This window comes from Pinus tabuliformis, chromosome J, assembly GCF_031772625.1.
Source record: "Pinus tabuliformis cultivar Carrire ecotype Pingquan chromosome J, CPIR1, whole genome shotgun sequence".
NCBI classification, from domain to species: domain Eukaryota; kingdom Viridiplantae; phylum Streptophyta; class Pinopsida; order Pinales; family Pinaceae; genus Pinus; species Pinus tabuliformis.
In genome coordinates this window covers 1,184,526,452-1,184,545,400 of record NC_142295.1, presented here as the reverse complement: position 1 = coordinate 1,184,545,400, position 18,949 = coordinate 1,184,526,452, and the positions used below count along the sequence as shown (strand labels likewise).

Sequence of the window (18,949 nt, the reverse complement as noted above, 5' to 3'; positions counted from 1 at the left end):
GGCTTCTCTAAAATGGTTTCTAAAAACATTCTTTATGTCCTCATAGGATAGTTGGTAGATGTCTCCCCCAGCCAGTGGATGAAGGGTGTCTAAAAGGTCTTCCTGAATTCCCCTGAGTAGGACCAACTTCAAAGACTCAGGTTCAAGTGTACACCTAACCCTTTTGTAACTAAGTTGGAACCTCTCTTCATAGCCTTCCAGGGACTCATCACTTCCTATGGTCATTCGGAAGATTTCTTCTTTAGTATCTTTTGACCTACAATAGTCTCGATACTTGTTGTTAAAGGTCTGTTGCATCTGAGCCCAAGTTGTGATGCTATTTCCAGGTAATCCCATGAACCAGCGCAGTGCTACGTCCTTGAGAGTAGAAGGGAACAATTTCAACTTTTGTTCTTCTTCTACATAGTCATAAGTTTGACAGATGACAGCAAACTCGAACAAGAAGGTGTCAAGATCTTTTGTAGTCAGACCATGGAAGTGAGCTAGGGTTGAAGGATTTATTTTCTTCATTTTGGTGTCCCCATTGGTCTCTCGAATGGGGAAGGTACCCTCTATTCTCTCTCCATTTCCCCTAGCATTTCTGTTTTCAGCCATTGGCTCTAGAGGAATGTTTTCCTCTTCTTCTTCCCCTATAGGTTCTTCAAATATGTTTGGATGTTCACCTAAGGGTTCTTCTTGATTGCAGCGACCAAAGAAGAGAGAAGGTTGGCTGTGTGAAGCAGTGGGGGTGTTGGGAAAAATTTTTCCGAAGTTATCTCTACTCTTATGAGGCATGAAAGGAAATATTTTTGGTTGTTTTTTTTGTTTCTTTTTCCCCACACTGAAAGTACCTGCAGAAACTGAAATTGCGATTGAACAAAACAAATTGCAACTAGCTAAAATGAACTTGTTGAATGGAAATTTGCAGAATTGAAAAGGAAAGCAAGGAAATGCAGAACCAAAAGAAAAGAAATGACTAGTCTACTTTTTCCGAAATAAAATATTGGCAGAATGTTGCAATAGGAAATAGAAGAAAGCAGAAATCACAGAATACTCTGACGCTTCCCCGGAAACGACGCCAAAAAAAATGGTGAGTGCCATTATTTCAACAAGAATGCGGCAACTCCTGGGCTACCAACTTTACTTTTATCAACCCGGTAGTTCATAACAAACTTGGAAGCGTCGGTGCTATATGCACAAGTACTAGTTCTCACTGCAGGTTGTCACTTGGTCAGCCAGCGCGAGATCACTAGGAGATCAAGCCAACTTCTATAGATTTCAAAAGAAGCACTATGTGTGATGAAAGGAAAGAAAGATTACTCTACAGATGATATTCTGACTGCAAAAAGGAGAAAGACTGGAATGTAAAGCAAAACCTAGTAAACACTAATTAACAAGCTAATTCTACTTTTGCCAAAAACACTATGAAAACCATGAAAGAAATGCCATTACCTACTCAAGGAAGTAAACAACATCTAACCATGCTATTTCTAGAAGTAAATAAGCAAAAAACATATTTTTGGATTTTTATGTGTTTTTATGTGAATTTAACACGTATCTAATTTATTGTGTGTGAGTGTGGCAGCAAACACGTGGCGTTAGAGGGCGGTTTTGGAGCTTGGGAGGAAGTAGTATGGTGTGGATGGGTTCTAGGAGGTCTTAGGTGGCCTTCTGGAAGCTTTTCCCACACTCAGCCTTCAAAAGAAAGCCTACAGGAAAAACTACAAGAGGACACAGGAAAACTACAGGAGGAAAACAGGGAAACTACAGGAAGCCTACAAGAGGAGGCAAAGAGAAATTTTTGTTATTTTTAGGGTGTGAGTGTGGGTGGAAAAGTTGTATGAAGGTTTGAATGAGGTGTTAGGGTGCCTAAGGTCTACCATGAATCACCAGGAGAGAGAAAGATGATTGGGTTTGCTCAAGGAGAGAGGAAGAAGTTCTATGAAAAATGAAGGAAACTAGGGCAGAATTGAGGTGAGGTTTGGGAGACCTATGTGGCATGGATCAGATGGAGGGTGTGATTGCCGGTAAGCTAGCCTATTGCTGGAAGAGATCTGCTGCATAGAAACTGACAGTCAACCAAGAAAATAAAGCAACCAATAAAATGAGTGCATCCTAGGAAAAATAGAGTTTTGCATTAAAATGGCCTAAAATATGATGTATAGAAGGAAATGCTGGGAAATGTTGTAAGAAAGGAAAGCATGCAAAAGGACTATTGCAAATCAGGAAGTGGACATGATAAATAAGATCTAAAGCAAAGAAAAACTGGACTGTCAACCTACTAGAGAGTTGCAAACACTAGAAGTCCTAGGAATGAGGAAAATCTGTGTTTTTGGGGCTGCAAGAGAGTCTTTGCCTCAAATCATTGTCCTAGAGGGAGGACGAGAGGCCAAGGCACTATTTCTAGCCTTTTGAATCTTCTCTGATCACTACTTAACCTTCTACAGAAAGAACAAACGAAAGAAAGCTACTAAATCATCAAAAGCAACCTATTCTTAACCATAAGAGAAATACATCTAACAGCAAACTAATCTACAAACTGAAGTAAAGCATACAAATACAAGTAAAGAGAAGCTTGGCTACTTGGATTGGGCCCTAAAGCAAGAGCTTCAGCCGTCTGAGGTAACTCAGTGCTAGCTCAAAAAGGATTCCATATTCATTATCAAAAAATAGCAAGATTACATAAAACTGTCATAAAATAGTATGCTCGAAATTTGAGCGGAGTTTACACAAGCAAAAAAGTCAACCCTAGTGAGGACCTAGGCCTGTCTACTTATACATCTGAAGCTACCAACATCTTCCTTAAAATCAGGGAGGCTTGGCTCTCAAAACTCGAGATAACTATCAATCATCTTCCACTTGCTCAGCTGCCTTCTAGTGCATGATTCGGCTGCTTGTACTCCAAGTTGAATGAAGGGGAATTCAAAGTGAGGAGCAATAAATGAGGGGTATTCCCTCCTATAATTCCTCTCTTATGTCTACTTTGAGTTATTTCTATAGTTTGACCACTAGATCCTTGAATTTGACCTGGAAATCCATCAATAATCTGCATTAAATACATGTTAGACCACATGGCATAATAACTAACTCAGCACACCCTATAAGCATAAATATAATTAGAAAATCATACAATAAGATAAGAGAATGGTTGATTTTACTAGGTTAGGAGGTAAAATGAGCCCATATAATTACCCATTTATGAGGCTCATCACTTACCTAAGAAGTAACATTTCGAAGATGACACCCAAAGATTTGAGATGCTAGTATCAAATATGACAGTAAAATTTTAAGGTGGAGCTTCAAGCCTATACATTATACAAAATGTTGGTGTAGGTTCAAATTACCAATGAACCACCAAAAAAATAGATATACTACACTAGAATAGTAAGTTATTCCATGCCCTATTGCAACAACAATATCAAATCTAAAGAGTTTTCAAGCTAAATATATGTGCACAACAATATGAAATGCAGTTATAGACACACATGAGATAGTGACAATGAAATAATGGTCAAGGATATATTAGATGAATTCTGTATAAAATTCGTTTGATAAGATTAGATCCATCTCAAAGATCATTAACCGATGTGATAATGGTCACAAGTCATGGAAACGTTTGATGGACCTAAGAACCAACAAGAGGCAAGAAGCAATACAAACTCAATAAAAGTAAATATCACAAATTGACCATGGAAGCACATAAGTTCAAACTTCATGTTGGGCTTAACTCGAAAGGGTAATTATAATATATCTAATGTTACTAAGATCATGTTCTAAAAATTCATTATTATTAAGTTTGTAGTAAACATGTAGATGCATCAAATATTGATAGCCTTTTCTTCAAAGAAGTTGACCAAGGACATTGCTGGTGTTCTGATAAGGGTAAAGAATACTTTAAGATATTTTTTATGAATAATATGGAATATATTAGGGGCACAACGTCATTCTTCAATTATTTATGACTATTATCCTCAAACTAATAGACATATTGCAGTAGTTAATCAAATTTGAGATTTTATACTCTTTTCTAGGTGAAGGATTGACCAAAAAAAATGGGCTTGATGTCATAAAGAGCTTATATTTTTATTTAATAGTTCTATCAATCGAACCAACTGGATTCACCTTTCAATATGAGCATATCGACAAATTTGCAAAAGAAAGGGAAAATTGAAAATTTTGACATCATGGAGACAGTTTAAAAGCATGGCTTAGGAAGAAAGAAGATGAAAAAATAACTTTGAGGCTCCAGTGATTCAATCACCACCCTCACCAATTGATATGTTGAGTACCAACTTCTGCACTTCAATTTCCCTCATGGGGTTGTTTAGTTTCTTCTCCGCTGCCTGGAAACAAAAACATGATGACCTTAAAATGAAAACCTCCCAAAGCTAATGGTGGGCATACCTAATTGAAAATATAAAGTGGAAATACTAAAAGGGTTATCTAAGAATAGTGAGAGTATACAATTTCATTCAACAACCTACAATTTAAGCGCTTGAAATTAAATCAAAATGGAAATCCCATAAACCATTTTGGATGATTCTCTACTACTCCTACCCTTGAATTGATGATACCGCCACCCAAAGCCTCGCATAACCATTCAAAACCCTAGCATGATAGGAATGATAAACCCAGGCACTTAATAAAACAAAATATCAAGAGTAAATTAATTTAAAATCATAGCTTAGGAAGAAAGATGATGAAAAAGTACCTTCGAGGATTGAGTGAGCCGATCACCACTCTCACCAACTGATATGTTGAGCAGCAACTTCTGCACCTTAATTTCCATCATGGGGTTGTCCAATTTATTCTCTGCCAACTAGAAATAAAGACATGATGAACTTAAAATGAAAACTTCTTGTAGATAATGGTGGTCACACTTATTTGAAAATATCATGTGGAAATATAGAAAGGGTTATCTCAAAATAGTGAGAATATACAATTTCATTCAACAACCTACAGTTTAAGGGTGTGAAATTAAATCGAAAGGGAAAACAAATGAACCATTTTAAATGATGCTTTGTTATTCCTGCCCCTACTTATGTTGATACCACTTCCTAGAGCCTCGCATAACCATTCAAAACCCTAGCATGAATTTAAATACATAAGAATGATAAATCCTAGGAATTTAATAAAACAAACATGTGGAATCGAAATGTTATGAAGGTAGTTGATATGATAGTGCATGTCATGGAATCTTGGCAATTGAGATGATAATAATCTAATCGATCATATTACTTTAATCGTCTAACAAGGTGATCTGAGGGCTCATGACTACACACAATGGCATGGGAGGGGATTTCTTCTCTAATGGGAACACCTTACGGCGTAAATATATTTTATAAGGTGTAAAATATAATATATTTTGTGAAATATATTATCTCCATAAATTTGTATATTATTGGGTTCCTTTTTTTATTATATTTCATTATAGTATAGTGATCCTTTCTCATGTTCCCAAACCATGCATGGCATTAGACTCGATGGATATATGGCTAACCCCAATAATAATAATAATGGGACGTTAGCCAATAGAATCAAGCGCTTCACTAGCGTTTATTATATTTATTAAATTATATTATTGAAATTTTTAACTTAATGCCTTCATTACCTTCTCAATAGTTAGGTATTTCATTTAGTATTAATTCATTTATCTATTTTAGACATTCACCATAGCCTATTAGTATATATACTAGTGCAATGCATGTGATGCATACATATGTAGCTATCATATGCATGCCTTGTATGCATGCTAATATTCACGTTTTGCTCATAATTTGAGATGGGTCACTACACTACCACAACTCCTCTTGATCTTCAGACAAATCATTCCCTTTAGTGGAGAAGGCCTTTTTATAGTCCCTTGCAAAGTGATCGTACTCATAACAAAAATGACACTTGAAATGGATTTTCTCATAGTCAAAGGTCTAGAAATGAGTCCATTCTCATTGATTTATATTTATCTCATAGGGCAAACCCTTTTCCAAGTTAACTTCCACACAGATATTTGCACAAGTGAACTGGGATCCCTTGGGCTCAACACGATCTATGTATTTTCCTACCCCATTTCCAGTGGATCTTAGGTAGTCATCACTCTAGCAGGAGATCAAAAACCTGGGGAGTTTTACCCAAACTGAGATTTCCGTAGGGATATCCTTATCTAGATTGAAGTCTAAGGACCATTTGTTGAGGTACATCCCCAGAGCCCAAAAGAAATATGGCCCATTTATGAACACTACATCCTTGACTTCCTTAATCTCAAATAGGAAAGAAAAAAATTAATTTCCACAGGCATAAAGTCTGATATTCATTTTCATCGTTGACCTTTAGGTCTTTTTTATCCATATCACCATTGAATTTAGGGATGGCCACATTCCTGTAAATTTACCAATGAGTTCTCTTTCATAGAAGGCTAGTGTGGTTTTATGGAACCTTGTTAGAAGAGCTACCAAAGTAGTTGACTCCACTTTTTTGACAAATTTTGTGTTCACCTCCTTGTTTCTGGGTCTATTTTCAATGGCTACAACTAGAGCACATCTGATCCCAAAAATTATGATGAAATGTTCACTAAGATTTTGGGCCAATTTTGTGCACATGGGAAAAATTGAAACTTTGAAGAGTTAGGGTAATGTTGATGACCAAAAAAAATCTAAATTATATCACCTGTGAAACCTTCATACACAATGGTGGATAACACCACTTTAAAAAGCTTATAGGTTGTTGGGCACAACCCAACTTGGCCTAGTTTTTGGAAAAGACTCAGTTTTTGTGGAGCTGAGCGCATAGTGGATCATGCAGCGATGTGCGAAATGGACCACAAAGCGAAGCATTTTTTAATATACCATGCGGTACAAGGGCTTTAGGATAGGTCAAATCCCATTGTTTTTGTAACAATGTAAAAGACCAATGGGTTTTGGGACCATTGCTGCTTGTTTTAGGGATTCCATGGTATTTGGACAATGCTATTGTAATGATATAACCCTTGATGTAATAGTATATATAGGGTCAAATAATACAAATAAATATAGATCGTTGAGATCCAGATCTGTGCTATGGTCAAATTCTTGTGATCTTTATTTTGGGAAAGAAGGAAAGGCTCTGCAGCTGAGTGCGCAAAGGCCTGGGTCTGCAGCTGAGTGCACAGATGACTTGCAACTTAGTGCGCAGTTCAAGAACTATTTGTTGTATGATATTTATTATTATAATAAATAATTCTTGTGGGCGTAGCCCCACACTAGGGTGAACCATGGTAAAATTGGCATCTTCATGTGTATATTTTCTTATTATCTGTTGTAGCATAGTAGTTTATTGCGGTTGCACTTTATTTCAACACAATGATAATTTATGGCTTTATATGATATATTTAAATGATGGATGTAATTTGGTGAAGTGATGTATGAATGTTAAGTGTAAGAAAACATAATAATACCACATCTCTACATCCCTTAAGGCTACAAAAACCTGGCTCTGCATCCTCCCATAGTCACTTCGAGTGAGACTATGATCTTCCTGTAGGTCGTTTCTGGGACTAGGACCTGTTTGAGGAATATGTGGATGTGGCACCCGTCGAGGAAAGAAATTCAAGATTGGATAGAACTAAAAGAGCAATATTTTGCAAATCAAGAAAATAGAAACCCTCATCTAAAGTCTAAAACTTGGTTACATAAGTATATTTTCACAAATCAATATGAAATTTTATTCACATCATTTCCTGTTGAGTTGTACGAGTGGATATCAAGTTTGAACAAAATAAAGAATTGTTTTAAAGGTGAAGAACCTATGGTATGTACTCCTAAACTAATACAACGACTCAAGAGCACTCACACTAGGATTTAAAGGGTTGTCGATTTCTGAATTGGTAGCATCTTGGGAGGATTTATTATTGAGTTCGCAGTAGACTCGAATGTGTCCTATAGTGAAGAAGAATGATGATTATTCAAAGGAACACAAGGTAAGTATTTAAAGTCCTTGAAACTTTTGATTAAGATGCTTCTGTGTGAAAAGGGAGTTTTACAGATGTAGCCATATTTCTAGTTTACTTATGTTTGGAATAAAAGAGAATAAATAGGAACCAGAGATCGCAGTAATGTGAAGTATAGAATAGATACCAGAAACAGAGCTCATGGACAAGACCCAAAGACCTTTGTAGATATTGAGTATAGTCCTCTTTTGAGTGAATCTGAAAGCAAAAGAGAAGATAGCCACCCCGATAAACCCCAGGTAACTTCACAGTATTCACCCTCCCTGCCTGAGAGTTCGCAAAAGACAAAATCCAATAATATCCACGGTGTTTTTAGCTCTCCCCCTCCCCCTCCCCCTTCTCCCCCTACTCCCCCTTAGCCCAATCCCCCTCCCCTTACTCATCCCCCTCCTCCTCCAAGAATAAATATGGATGATCATATTAAGTTGTCTGTTTTCAAAGGAAATGGATCGAAAGATCCTAAACAGTTTTGGTTTTTATGTGAAGCTATATGTACCATGAAGAAAATTAACGATGAAAATATAAAGAAAGCACAACTCATTATGACATTCCAAGATAGAGCAATGACATGGTATATGAAGTATTCAAATAATCATATCAGAACATTTGCAAATATTAAAGCAGTGTTGATCAAATCATTTAAGAAGCTAAAGTTTGAGTCGCAATGCATAACTGAGTTAAAAGAAATTACACAGATCGAGTCTGTTTGGGAATTTGATCAGAGATTTAAGGTATTTTTGGATCAAGTGAGCTTCGACATAGCTCCATAGAAACATCAAGAAAAGTTTATAGCTACATTATTACCACATATCAGATTACCATTAACGCAAAAAAAGATAACAAGTCAAGCCGAAGCTATACATATTGCGATGAAGTTGGAAGCTTCACCTATAGGAGATACTAATGAAAGTATGCAACAGATTTAGAGTCGGCTAGTGAATGTAAATGGTGTACAAAGTGCATATCGGAGGGCCATTCTAAAAACAATGTTCTATCTTTAGGTACTATATGGCTAGTGGGGCACTGAATCCCTTAAATGTATGACCCAACCTATGGTGTGAGATATGTAAGACCAGAGGCCAACATCGCTCAGAAGATTGTTATCTATTACATGAATACGTGTAGACTCCAAGGAATGTATATTACAAATTGTGTAAATCAGTAGGACATAATGAGAAAAATTGTTGAGCTTATGAACTAATGATGGAGCATGGTGCTAACACTTATAGAATGAAAGTAGAAGAACATGGACATGAAGGCGGTGGACAATGTGGTGTTTGGGGATTCTACCAAGGAAGAGGTCGAGGTGTTGGATCTAGTCGACGATGTGGACAGATCATTTGCTATAACTACGTCTAGGTAGTTCATTCTGTGAGAGATTGTCAGAACCCTACAACGACATGTAAGTACTGTAAATCCTTTGACCATGTAATTAAAGAATGCCCTGTAATTATGGTAGATATGCAGGAAAAGTGGAATCAATAGCTGACATAGAATATTCAAATGATGACTGCTGAAAGGAGAATTGACTAACCTCGAATTAGTATTGTCACTAGAAGTGGAGTTGTGACTGGAAGTGATAAAGCAGATGAGAATAAAGAATCGAAAAGTACATGGGTTAGAAAAACTGTTGAGAAATTTCTTGTTTTTGATATTCAAAAGAAAAAAGAAGTATTTATGGAAGCAAAGAGAGTTTTATGGATATTGGAGCTTCGACCTCTAGTGTGCAGCCAAAGCAAAGAACTTGTTGTGACATGTTATCATCTTCAGCACAAAATCAAGCTTCAATGCAAAACCGATCTTTGACACAGGGTCGAGCTCCAACACAAGACTAGGATTCAGCAAATCAAGCTGGTATTTTAAATCTTTTTTACATACTTGTATGAAATTATTAAGAGATAAAAAGGCTATAGACAGGCTTTAGGAGTTGATATACTCCTCTGCATCCAAAGAAACACTGTGAAATGAGATGCACACAGTCAATAATTTGCACCGACAAAAGAGAATTGGAAGAGAGATGAGGCTTAGTGTGTAGATAGGAGTATATGATATGGATCAAGTTATCCCAGATCTAGGATCTGATGCTAATGTCTTGATGAAATAGACATGGGAATTAATGGGCAAGTCAAAGCTATAGTGGTCACCTATGCAGTTAAGGATGGAAAATCAACAAAAGATCTTCCCCTTAGGAAGACTACGAGGTGTAACAGTGGACATTGAAGGAGTTTTCACTATTGCTGATTTTGAAGTAATATAGATCATTGATGACAATAATCACTATCCTACATTACTTGGACTTGATTGGGCATTTGAAAATATGTCTATAATTAATCTGAAGAAGAGACAAATGATACTTGAAGGGAATAATATGAGTAATTATTCCCTTGAATCCCTTAGAAGGAGTAAGATATACATAACTAATTAGATAATAATACTGTGCAGCAGATATAAATAATATCTATCAAATGACAGTAAAGGAATAGGATTGGGTTAACCCAAATGCAAAAGGAAATTTGACTTGGGAGCATGATATTTCTTGTGCCTCGAACTTAGAAGAAGAGTTGGAAAACTGGTAGAATAGGTTGCATGAATTATCCACAAGGCATTGTGCGAGAATCACCAAATCAATTCGTTGTATGATATCTGAGGTATGTAATCTTCCTTCTTATGATGGCTTGGGTGATGTAAATACTTTTCTTGATGATTATGAAGAACAGGTTCTAGAGAATCAAAGGTTGTTAGCCCTGGATATATGTTACAGGTCTATTTGGGCACATCGCTCCCGACTTTCATATCAGTACTTTTAGGGCTCATCAAACCCTAATTCAGTTGTTACATGCCCTAGAGAAGTCAACTCATTGAATGCCTCCTTCTATGAAAGTTTCATGGCCTAAAGCCCTCCTAAAAAGCATGCTTGGGATACCAGCGTAGCCCAAGCCTTGAGATAGTGCGTTGAAGAGTAGGCAAGCCCATTGTGGCCTGCATTGCAGTGCACTTAGGCTCTCTTTAGCCCAATTTGGGTGAGATTGAGTGAAATTTGCATAGGGTTCTAGGAATATTCCTTCATTCTGGATGACTCTAGAAGGTTCCCATCTCTTATCCCCTCATATGATATCGAAATTGGATAGGCTAAGGATCCATTAACCTCTTATCCTCTCATCCCTTCCTCCATGGAAATTAACTCCAAGATTGGAAAGACATTCAATACCCTCATTTATGACAAAATCACCTCCATTTCCTATAAATTGAGCACTCATCGTAGTGATCAAGGGGCTAGAATCTAAAGTTTGTAATGAAATTTTGTTGGTTTGAGGATTTATTTTATGTTAAGCAATGTTATGTTGCTGGAGTGTTGAGCTTTTGATGTGGTGAGGGTTGAACTGAAGCTGGAGGAGTGGCACAGGATCAAACTATATTGGGTGATACTCTTCCTTCTACATTAATAAAGAGTTTATTCCTTTTCTCATATGATTGTTCATATATGTGATCATTATGTGTTTCAATGTATTCAATTCCATTGTTTTATAGTCGATAGTTCATGTATGCTTTGATCGTTTCTTGTTTCTGTTTCTCTTGATGCAAGTACCTTTTGAGCAGATTTAGTTCAAGTGGGAGCAATGGGAGTGATTCAAAAGAGATTTAGGAAGTGAAAGGAAACAAGTAAGTTCCTCCATCTCATCTATCTTCTATAAGAAAAGGTTAAACTACTTTCTTTCTATTGTTCTAGGTGTAGTCACCCACCTAGGGAAGATGTGTTTATCCATAGATGAAAATTCCATGTAACAAATTGGCGACCATACTCAGGAACGACTGTCGTTCTTGGTGACTTACCCTCATCATATTACACCCTAGTAGACTTTGCTTAGCTCTATTGATCTTATTTCAGTCTTTTTGAAGTGTTTTTAGTCAAAATTTATGTTTGAATGTCCCTTGAATTAACTCTCTGGCACCAACGCAGTGTTAGTCTTGACACAGTGAGCTGCAGAGCAACCCCAGCCTTAGAGACAGTGCATTGCAATGCATTGTCTCCCTCTCTGGCATGTGTTGATTCCTCTTAGGATAAGAAATTGTCTAATTTTTCCAAGGTTGTTCTCTTGTTGTTTGCTAAAAGATCAATGATTATTTTTCTTCCTAGCCCTACTTTGGCCTTGATTTTTTAGAGTTTCTTAAATGATTTCTTTACCATTATCAATTCATTGTCAAAGTTAGCTTATAGTCGATTAAACTTTGTTGAAAAGAAATTGTCGTAAAGTCTTCATTTATTTTGAAAATGAACTGTCGTAAAGTCTTCGTTCTTGCAAAAGATTGATTGATTGTATGTGCATTAGTTTCCTTTTGTTCATCTCAACATTAAGGGAATTGAAAAGAAAAATTTGCATTATGCAATTAGATGTTTGTGTGTGCTTATATGAATAGTTTAGGGAAATTGCATTAGATGTGCTCTTTGCTCCTTGATTAAACATTCTGATTGCTCTATCCCTTGTAGTTAAGGTTTTCATTGTTAAAAATAAAATGAAAGAATGTTTTCCATCATAGTTGCATTCTAGGAATTTCAAAGACATCATGTAGTGAACCTGAAAGACAAACTCTTAATCAAGATCAACTTAAAAGTTATCTCAATTAACCTAATGGAGCATTGTCACCTAACAAATAACATTTAGAGGTTCTAGGCTAGAGACGTGTTCCGGCATCGTAAAACATAGTAGTTGTCGTTAATTGTCTGCAATACATTCCGAGTGTGATACCTCATTCCATGTACATAAGTATATCGTAACTCGCCCACGTACCTTCGGGTATATAGGGTCGTGTTATAGTATGAAAAGTATAAAGGAATGCTCTCATTGTGCGGTTTCGCATTAGACAGCGCTAACACAGATTGGGCCTCCATGTACTTTCAAGTATATATGGGAGGACTACATTAGGTTGTTATCCATCCTTAGGTAATCGATTCGGCCACCTTGTACACTGTGATACACCGAACACAGCATTAGGGGAGATTTTCTGCACGTATTTTAAGTCCTTGGTTTACTGAGGCAGTATATTGCAGTGCATAGTTGCTTGGTAATCCTTTTGCCTATATTAACCTCTTTTTGTTTATTTCTTTTTGTAATAAAATCAATCAGCAATCATTGAGGAACATTAACCCTTACCCTGTCATTCACGGAGGACAACTAGTAAACCACCTTTACCCCGTGAAGATACACCTAGCCGGAAAAAGTGGTCTCGTTTGATTGAATCTAGTACATCACAAACTTCTGGTTCTTCATCTTAATTTCCATTGTCACCTATACAGGTAAGTACTATGACTCCAGTTACTCCTACAATTACTGGTACATCTATTACTGAAGTGGAATCTCCACAATTACCTGAGGACACTAAAAGTGAACCTAGTGAAACAGTAACCCAAGTTGTCCAACAAGAAGTTGATTCTCAACCTAAAGTTGTTCAATAAGAAATTACTTCTGAACTTGAATCTGTTTAACTAGAAGTTGATCCTGAACCTATCATTGTTCAATCAAAAGTTACTTCTAAACCAGAAGTTTTTCAAGAAGCCCAACCTGAACCTGTTGTTATTTTACTAGAACACTTGGATCTTGAAGTTGAACAATCAGAAGTTGTTACCCTACAGGAAGACGATCGATCGATTCATCATTGGACATCTATAACTGTCGAGACTTCCCCTTTACCTCAGGAACAAATACCAAAAATCTATTACGAACCTGACAGTGAAATCATTCCACCTGGTTTGATTTCAATTGAAGAGGAATCTGAGGAAGAAACACCCAGAACTCCAATTTGATTTGGACCTAGACTTTATCTTTATCCTCATACTCCTCATTTTACTGCTCCTTTTGATCCTGATTACTTTCAGACACCCGTTGATTCATTAGGAAATTTATTAGGACATTTGACTATGGTAGAGTCAACATCCCAAACTGTACCATCTGTTACAGCTGCAACAAAATCCTCTGTCGCTACCTCTTCAATGTTTACCACAACACCTGTGTCACATTTGTATGGCATTCTGTCCATCCCACAGGGTTGCCAATCTTTATCTGGAACCCACTCAAGTGTTGCTTCTATTCCATGGTCTTCACCCATGTCCTCTATAGGAATTTTATTTGGTTCTTCATTAACGGATATTGAACAGCTTGATCCATCAAGTCAGTATCAAGCTGGTTCATCTGGTTACCATCCAATGTATCTGCTTTACACTGGATTACCCCCATACAAATAACAATATGCACAATCTCCTTATCCTCCATTTTCTGGGGGGCAACCATATGGCAGTATGCTGTCGTCTTTAGGTCAGCCTGGAATGACTATTTGTCAGTGGCAACCAACAATGCCCATTCAACCAAGGCTTGTGTATCCATCACAACGTATGCAATCTATCTCATCCATACCTACTATGCCCGTTGTTAAAACTTTACCACAGTCGCAAGCTCAGCTAGTTGTATCTCAACCTCTGCAAGCTGGTCCTTCAACCTCAAACACCCAAGTTTTAGGTTTACAGATTCAGTCTTCTGAGGCAGTTTTATGACAACCGTTTGTGCCTGGAATTCAACAACCTCAAGCCAGTTTACCATTTACTGGAATGACTCAAGCTTACACTGGATTAGTATATGTTATACAACAAAATGACCTCCTCATCAACTCAGAGGAGAAAGACATGATGGCTGAAGCAATAGCTAAAATCACAGGCATTGTTTCCACACTAATGTTGTCTATACACTGACAACATGCTTTATAAATCTTCTCTGTAAGCCTAAGGGAGCATTAGTGACCCTAATAACTCTACTTGTTGGTTCGGAGACAGCGTTAGTGGATCCTAATGAGAATCTAGAGGTCAGCGAATTGACTCATAAATATATTTATATTCCCTCCTAAATCTACTCAGAAAAGCAAGGAAACATTTAGAGTTCAACCTATTTGAGGGATTTATAATCCTAATGAAGGAGACAAATGGGAAAGAGCTCAAAAGCATGGAAACATCATTTCTTTTACCTAAAGAAACTCATGGAGGAACTTGGAAACCCTAACTCGAATGCTACATAAGTAGAGCTAGGGCTATGGTGATAGAGGCCAGATCATTTGAAAGGATAGCTTACTTGATTATCGAGCATAGTCTCAAATCTAAGCATAAGAAGCTGGTAAGAAGGGAGAGAGAGAGAGGAGCTGGAGGGGTAAGGGAAGGCTGATGCAATAGATGGTTGTAATCACTCTTCTAACATTAATATAGAACTGTAGTTGTATTGTCTACTCTGTGGTGTTGGTACTATCATTCATTTGTTTGTTTGTTGAATACCTTTTAGCATGAGTAGCTTAGTTATGTGTAACTAGATGTCTTTTATATATTCATATATTAATTATCAAGGTTGTATGTTGTGATTATGCTTGTCTCTTCTATGTGCAAGACTTGATCTGGAGCTGGCTTAGGGGACTTCCACCTAGCTGCATTGTGCTCTCCAGCAAACCTACACAGAGGCTTGAGGTAATGAATCTGTCTTTCTTTGATAGTTAGTTATTGTTTATGGACATGCATGTATCTTTGTGACAACTGCAGATAATATTACAGTTTTCCAAGGGTCTTGGGAAGACCCTTGATGGTATCTCCATTCTCCATACACCGTGCATTTTATCCTATAGTAGAATTGGTGACTCCACTGGAGACTATACATTAGTTCCCAGTTCACCCGGAAAGTTCCTAGTTTCCTCCTCCTTCTAGACCTTCCTATACTTTTGCATTCCTTTTCTAACCTGTTATCACAAAATCAAGCACTGAAGGGCTGCTGATCAGGTAGACTCTGTGTAACTATTTCAGACCAAGCTTTTGACTAAGGATTAGCCTCCCTAGCCTGAGAGGGCTCTCTCAAGAAAAGGTTATTGATTTTGAATGTTGATAAGAGGGCTAACTCTTGTACAATAGATTTAATGAAAGCATAACCGGTTGGAAACACACCAAAAGATATCTCATTGGGCTATGGAGTCTATAATATCAAGTAAACAAGAAAAACACAGTGAACTCATAGAAATCAAGGCTCTTAGCATTACAAGTCAAACATATTCCACCACACATAGCTTGCTGTATACACAGGAAGTCAGAGCATATAAGTATGAATTCTGAGTGATTGCATACAACAAAACCATAAAATAACATAAGGTATAACACATCATCACTTCATTTGACCATGACAATCCTTCGAGAATCTTGAGAAGAGAATAACTCTGTTTAACTATTACTTTCAGAAAAGATCTTACAGTGGCCCAAAACAACACACTTTTTCTATTAAGTATCCAACCCTTTCTACATCTAACCTTGGCCCATATATAGGCAAGCAAACTAAAACACCTCGAGCTTCCTCCTCCAGCATGAGGGGAGCCTCGAAGGTGGCTATTAACTACTCCTACATGCTTTTAACTACTGCATTAATTACAAACATGCTGAACTAAAATTACACACAATCCTAATCCAACTAAAATACTAATTTCATTCTCCTCGCAGACTTGATGCTTTCTTGGATGCTGGACAGCTGTATGATTTCCATTATGGCTAAGATATGTTAAGGGAGCATTCACCGAGCAAGCTGGTCTCGGATGCTAGCTGTAAGACAGCTTATTAATTGATAAAATTAATCACCCTATATCCACGGTCCCCTGTCTTCCATTCCTCTTCATCATTTAAAGACCACACTCCGAGTTCTTTGAACCTTCAATTAACAACGCATAACCACCATATGCTATATGATCTGGATACTTTAAGGACCAACAGGTGTATCAACCGAACATTCTGGTAACTCCACCAATACCCTAGTAGCTCGGTCATAAATTGCCTTTGAGAAAACTTTATGAAAATAAACAAAATATTTTATTTTCCCTTCAAGACCTACACCTGTCACTGTTTGAGTTGTTATGAAACCCATGTATGATCTCCCTGCCTGAGTTTGAGACCTTCTTTTACCATTAACTGACCTCATCATCAAAATTCATTGTTTTTTCACAAAACAGCATTCTACAGCAGTTTCGTAGCGCGCTACGAAACTGCTGTAGATGTCAAAACAGAACCTATGTATCTTTTAAGCGTTTTCTACTTAGATTCATGATCTCTTCAGACATTTGTACAGCTATTAGGAACCTAAATAGTTTTAAGAAGATGAAGCTTGCTTCTGTCATTACATATCACAGCCAACTTGATTAGCATCAAACCAATAAAAAGCTTCATAAATCCCAACTGGAACATAAAGTCACTGTAGTATTCCTTGCTGTCTTCAAATCTTCAAATGAGGTGTTCTTTTTCAAAGTACAGATCTTAAAGTTGGAAGAATTCAACACTTGGACATTAAGCTCCTTAGGATTATCAAACCAAACTATCTCACCCTACTGTACCAATTTGACTGGGTCTACATATATCAATTTCGGCTTGTCTGTCAGAATCAGCTGCATCTTTTTGTTGTAGAGTTTCTGAATTTTCTTAACCAATGAAACCATCACAATGAACTCCCCTGGATCTAGAAATTTTTCCCATTTAGAGTCAAAAGCATTGATAGTATAAAATTTAGCCTTGTGCTCCTAATTCTCTACTGTCACTGATTTTCTTTTGGATGAAGGATTCGATGAAGATATAATTCCTACAGGGACTCTGTTTTTTATGCATAGAACCTAGAAATCAAAGCTGCAATGTGAGCACTAACAATTTTATCTCTCAATGGATCCACAATAACATCAGAGATATTTTAGATTGAGGCAGCGCATGTTATAGAACTCAAAAGGCTCGGCAAAATATCCTTTAAAACAATCACGTGAATAAGACAACAAATTGCTGAAGTTCACACTGAAGTTCAGTTACTTTGCATCTCCATTTGAAGTAGCATTTCCATCTTTGCATGTTAATACTTTCCTAACTGCATTTGCGAGGTCTGTCACGTGACTGTTATTGCAACCTATCTCAAGTAGAGCTGTCTCTAGTTGAAAGAGATATTCAATGTTAGGCCTGGAAAGACTCACAGCTTCAACCATTTGCTGAGCCATCATTTCCAATGGTGCAGGGTCCAGGTAATTCTTATTCGAATTCTTGTCTGTTGATGCAATGTACACAAGGACTCCAGATATAGCTGGCTCTGTTGAATCCCCTTCAAAATAGAAATCAACGTAGGCCTTTTGGTCATATTCCTTCTCTCTCACTTCTAAATAAGATAAAACAATATCTTCAGCTTGCTGTCCAGAAACCCTGTAAGCAACGCCTCAACTGGTGTGGTCATCGTGAGGCTCGAGTGTAACAGTCCTGCCTGGATTGGCAAGGGTTCCTCTATGGTCTGTGCTCCCTTGATGGAAAAGACGACGGTAGCCTTTGATGAAAACAACTCGTCGTTGGTCATATTGGAAACCCGCCTTCCATATTATGAAACCGTAATCAAACACCCACAGACCCATCACCTCCGCCTTGCCGTCGACCTCCCTCAATTCTACAACCTCCAGGGGATGTCATTCACTAGTGCAAAATCTCGTGATTATTATAAGCCTCTATTTATGCAAGATTTTCTTGAACTGTAGCTTTTAAGTGAGCGCCAGAAATTATAATGAGAATTCTCCTTCTTTAAGCAAACAGCTGGAGCATGTAACCAACACGATTACCCCTTTTAACGACGCCAGCTCTTATGCCACTAATAATGGCGGCCTTGTAGCATATAAAAAACAACTCGACTACCCCTTTTTCGGCAAAGAAAAACAAATATCAACCAGGTGTCTCTGTCTTTCATCGGTGGCAGAGCAAATGAACGAACAGCTAATATCTTCGTTTACCACATATCTATCCCGGTGTCATTAATCATGGCAACCCTATGGCAATCAAGACCTTTATAAAAACCACTTTACATTTGGCACTTTATCACTGCATTGCATAAGAGAAAATTCGAATACTGATATTGTCATACAGTTAATGCGCATTCTCCAAAGACGCCATAACAGGAAGATCGGCACTTAAAGTACCAC

At 37.4% G+C, this 18,949-nt stretch overlaps 1 pseudogene; it reads right to left on the bottom strand.

Moving 5' to 3' along the window:
* Positions 1-17,803: 17,803 nt before the first annotated feature.
* On the bottom strand, positions 17,804-18,391 carry LOC149231314 (gamma-glutamylcyclotransferase 2-3 pseudogene; annotated as a pseudogene).
* Positions 18,392-18,949: the final 558 nt, after the last annotated feature.